This window comes from Acomys minous (assembly GCF_964271855.1).
Source record: "Acomys minous genome assembly, chromosome: 18".
Classification (NCBI taxonomy): domain Eukaryota; kingdom Metazoa; phylum Chordata; class Mammalia; order Rodentia; family Muridae; genus Acomys; species Acomys minous.
Genome location: NC_140501.1, coordinates 62,556,775 through 62,561,791, shown reverse-complemented (window position 1 = coordinate 62,561,791; position 5,017 = coordinate 62,556,775). Strand labels below are relative to the sequence as shown.

The following is a 5,017-nucleotide window of genomic DNA, read 5'->3' as shown; positions in this document are numbered from 1 at the left end:
GGAGTGGATAGTTGATGTCTGATTATAGGTAGGGTGCCCTTACCTGTGGGGAACAGGGAGTACTTCCCTGGACCAGGCTGGTGATTCAGATTCTACTCCTGGAGATTTTTCTCAACACCTTAGGCTCCAGGCTGAGTCATGCAAAGTAGGTTTCTGTTTGGGCCTTTTCCCCTTACTGCTGTATCTCAAGTCAGCAGTATTGGGATCTAGAGTAAGGTCAGCACACAAGCTCTCTGGATGTATAGGTTGATCCCAGCTGTCTGTCTTTCCTGTTGCTTTGTAGCCAAGACCCCAGGTGGATCAGATCTTCTAGGTTGTAGCTGTCTTTTAGCTCTGCCTCTACACTCTGTAGGAGCGTCCAGCCTTTCCCATGAATTTGGGAGTTCTTGATGGGTCTGCAGGAGCTGACACAGCTAGGATCTGCCTGTTGGAGATTACAGGATCTGTGCCTGGTGGGCCTGAAACCGTGTGGGTTCAGGCCACTGGCAGTATCTGAGGAGTTAGCAGTTTCCATGCCCTTGTATGCCAGGACACTCCCAGCTTGCTATAGATTTGCAGTTATACCCTGCACGCATGAGCTCCCTGTATCTTGGGACCCAGCTAGGTTCCGTTGTTCGGGGAGTGCCCAGTCAGAGTCAGCAGCTCGTCCCCGTGGGTGGTGACAAAGGCGGCTTAGACCGCTCCCAGAGGCTTTAAGGCAGCAGTTATTCCCTGCCAGCAAGACCCACAGCTCCAGATAACGTGGGCGGTCCTAACGAGGGCGCGCAAGAATGACCCCTGCTAGTTCTGTTGTTTGGGGAGTGCCCAGTCAGAGCCAGCAGCTTGTTCCCGCGGCTGGCGAAAAATCTCCTGTATTTTCCCTTTCTGCCAGAGAAAGGCAGAGTGCGACGCCTTAGGGCAGCAGTTATTCCCTGCCAGCAAGACCCGCGGCTCCCGATAACCTGGGTGGATCTGTCGCGGGCCCACAGAGATGGACCCAGTTAGTTCAGTTGTTTGGGGAGTGCAGGTCAGTGCCGGCAGCCCGGCCACGCAGCTGGCGCCAATGGCGTTCAGAGCGCTGGTGGGAATCTCCTGCCAGAATACTGCCAGTTCCCTTTACGGCAGAATTTAGTCCCTGCAAGCATGACCCGCAGCTCCCTATAACGTGGGTGGACCCACTGGGCTGTGGGAGCAGACCACACCGGTTTCTAACTGCCCCAGTTTGCAGGGTCAATCCTTTGTGTCTGGCTTCAGCTTGAGCGCAGGACACGGACGCGGTCCGTGAGCTATATGCCAGTTCAAGTTGTTTTTGGTGAGACTCGCCACCTGTGTTTCCACCAGGGTTAGGCAGGTGCCCTCCGCAGTTTGGCGTGGTGTGGATGTAGAGGTTCAATGGTAGTTTCACCCTATTCGCTGAGACTTCTCAGGCTTGGGGCTCCGGAAAATCTCCTCCCCAAATGGCAAATTTGGGTTTTATGTGCTGGCTACAGCTTGATTTTGGATTCCGTTTCAGAGTTTGGGGAGTGCGTTTAGCCCTCGGGGCTGTTGCTTGTCCCGGGGTTGGACCCCCTGGTGGTCTGTGGAGTTTGGGGCCCCATTCACCTACAGTTCTCAAAATCCAGCAGTCTGTGGTTCCATTCAAGTCCCTGGTCTCCTCAGAGCAGATCAGCTATGGTGCCTACTGATCGACGCCATCTTGGAATCCAAGACATCAATTTTTAAAAAAGATTTATTTATTTATAATTTATACGGTATTCTGCCCAAATGTGCACCTGCACACCAGAAGAGGGCACCAGATCTCATTGTAGATATTGTGAGCCACCATGTGGTTGCTGGGAATTGAACTCAGGGCCTGTGAATGAACAGCCAGTGCTCTTAACCTCTGAGCCACCTTCCCAGCCCAGAAGACATCTTTTAAGACCAAAACTATGTATCCTTCCTTCTCTGGTGGCTGGAGATTCGAAGGTACAGTGTTAGGAACCATGGGATGGATGGTCTCCACCCTTCTGTTGACCTCTCTGAGTGATCCTGCACTGGGAGGTAGTTCTGAGTGCCTGGTTTTTGGACCAGGATCAGGGGAGGTATTCCAAGGGGAATGTTAGGGGATGGGGACCCCTGCTTCCTGTAGCCTGTTCATGTGTTTAGCAATCCCCTACCTGGCTTCCTGGACCATAGATATTGTGTGACCAGTGACTGAATAGTGATTGGCACTCCGTAGATGGCCAAACTTGGTGGGTTATTCTCGGCCCAGACCGTTGTGAATTCTGCATTTGCCTCGAAGTTTGAGTGTCATTTTCAGGTGCTGGACTTGGTTAGAAGAGGTGTCCCTCCAACACGGAGCAGGTCACAAGAGTATGGGTTAGGAGTTGAGTAGAACTCAAAGCAAAATGAGTAGTGGCCTCCCCAAAGGCTTCTCCTGCCACACTTGTGATAAATCTCTCCCAAGATGGGACGGAGGCAGTCTGTCATGAATAAGAAAGAGTGGATCAGCTAGAGGTGGTGACGCACACCTTTAATCCAGGCACTTGGGAGCCAGAGGCAGGAGGCTCTCTTTGAGTTCGAGGCCACCTTGGTCTATAGAGCAAGTTCAGGACAGCTAAGGAAGGCTACACAGAGAAACCCTGTCTTGAAAAAAAATAGGAGGAGTGGATCATAGTAGAGTATCTCAAGTCCACCATCGAGAGGTCTCCAAGTTGAGTTGGCACTGGTCCCAGCAGCTCTGTCAGGATTGAATGGGCCACTCCTGTGTCAGCCAGAAATTTAACAGACTTGCCCCCTACTTTTAATGTTTCCCTGGGCTCCTGAGAGCTGAGTGGAATAGAGCCCTGGCCTTGTTAGTTCTCACCCCAATGAAGTTTAGGAGCCAGGCATGGTGGCCCATACCTTTAATCTCAGCACTGGAGAGGCAGAGGCAGGCAGATGTCTGTGGGTTTGAGGACAACCTGGTCTACAGGGCAAGTGCAGGTCCAGGTCAGCCAAGGCCACACAGAGAAACCTGTCTCGGAGGCATAAGTTCTAGGGCTGGAAGACGGAGGCCATCTTCTGGGCCAGGGATTGTGGCCAAGCAAGTACTATTGGGCCAAAAGGTGGTGGTTGTATGCTGCGATGGCATCAACATTTCTAGAAATTTCTACAGAAACAAGTTAAAGTATTTGGCCTTTCTCCAGAAGCGGATGAACACCAACTCCTCTCCAGGCCCTTACCACTTCCCAGCCCCGAGCTGCATTTTTTTGGCTGCCTCACAGACCAAGAGAGGCCAGGCTGCCCTGGAACGCCTCAAGGTGTTTGATGGGATCCCTTTATCCTATGACAAGAAAAAGTGGGTGGTGATTCCTGCCGCCCTCAAGGTCGTGCAGCTGAGGCCTGCTGGAAAGTTTGCTTACTTGGGTCCTATGGCTTGTGAGTGTAGGTGGAAGTGCCAAGCAGAGACAGCAGAAAAGAATGGGAAGCAGAAAATCGACAAGTTCACAGGGGTCCTCAAGACCAACGGACCCCTGATGTGAGCCCAACACAGACTGTGTCTCATGCCCTCCTGGCTGGCACTTCCTCCACCACCAAATAACTAAAATCCATATCTCAGGGTCACAGTGACAGGTGGTAAGACACAGCTGCAGGGAAACTTAAGCACAGCTGCAGGAAAGTGCCCCTAGCCTGAGTCACGTGACCACACTCCTTTCTGCCCCAGAGATAAGAAGGCCAGATCAAAGGGCCTTGCCCGGCCTCACTTTTGCTTTGTGGAGGTGAACAAAGAAGATCAAAAGAAAGTTGGAGCTGAGGTGCCCGATCACCTTAGGAAACTAGACCCTCTTATGTATCTTGTTTTTGTTTGTTTGCTTGTTTGTTTGTTTTTTCGAGACAGGGTCTCTCTGTGTAGCCTTGGCTGTCCTGGACTCACTTTGTAGACCAGGCTGGCCTCGAACTCACAGTGACCCGCCTGCCTCTGCCTCCCAAATGCTGGGATTAAAGGCGTGCACCACCACGCCCGGCAAACCCCCTTAAGTATCTTTATCCATAAGTACTTGCCAAGCTGGGAACCCCCTCCCCTACTGTGGGAATGCTGGGAGAGAAAAGGACCTAAAGAAAAACCCCTCAAACCAGAGCACAGGGTCGCCACCAGATATCACGGCCCAGCTTGAGTCATAGTAAAGACCCTTTGTGCTATTACATGGGTTTGCCTCCTGGGGATTCTTGGGAGTACTCTAAAGCGGCATATTACAGGGAAGTGGGGACAAAAGGTGCCTTAGTCATTGCTCCCTTAGGTAGAGGATACTTTTTTTGTTTGTTCTTTGTTTTTGTTTTTCGAGGCAGGGTTTCTAGGTATATTTAGCCTTGGCTTTCTTGGACTCGCTTTATAAACCAGGCTGGCCTCGAACTCACAGCGACCCATCTACCTCTGCCTCCACCTCCCAAGTGCTGGGATTAAAAGCCTGGCTATTTTTTTTTTTGGTAGCAGGTACATTTAGACAGCTCTTGTTGGGTTTTATTAAAGTGGATTTACTTAGGCTGCAGCGTTTAAAATGAAAAGAGCAGGAGGGCTGCCCTGCCCACCTGCCCCAACACCATATTCTACAGGTGTGAGAACAGGGGCTGCACACCTGACCTGGGATGACACGGCCAAGCACGTCGGCTGCCTCTGCTCCTTCCCTACTGCTGGAGGGTTCTGTGTGATAATAAGTTATTTGACTGTTAAAGATGGGGAATTTTTTTCCCCTCTTCGGATTTGGGCATATCCCATACCCCCATGTCCTTTCTGCTTGCACCGAGCACATTGGTTCCTCTCTAAGCTCCCCCCCCAAGTGTTTCTGGCTCCCTGCTGTGTGATTTCCCTTATGGGGTCTCGTTGAGGCTGCCCCTACTGCTCTGGCCAATCAATCTTTTCTTTTGTTTTTCTACAGAGTCATGGTTATCATAAACCTTCTGAGCAATCTCCAACAGCTGAGACCTATTCACACCCTCTGACACTTTAACTTCTTATGCTTCTTTCTAACATCTGAAGCTAATGGCATAACAAAAGCAATATTAGTTCCTCACTGTTTTT

The 5,017-nt window shown here is 51.0% G+C and overlaps 1 pseudogene across 1 annotated transcript; it reads left to right on the top strand.

Annotated features, from left to right (window-relative positions):
• The first annotated feature begins 1,042 nt into the window (after positions 1-1,042).
• LOC311589115 (large ribosomal subunit protein uL13-like) lies at positions 1,043-3,482 on the top strand (annotated as a pseudogene). Its single transcript has 3 exons — positions 1,043-1,060; positions 1,234-1,291; positions 2,999-3,482. The product of its transcript is annotated as a large ribosomal subunit protein uL13-like (transcript).
• Positions 3,483-5,017: the final 1,535 nt, after the last annotated feature.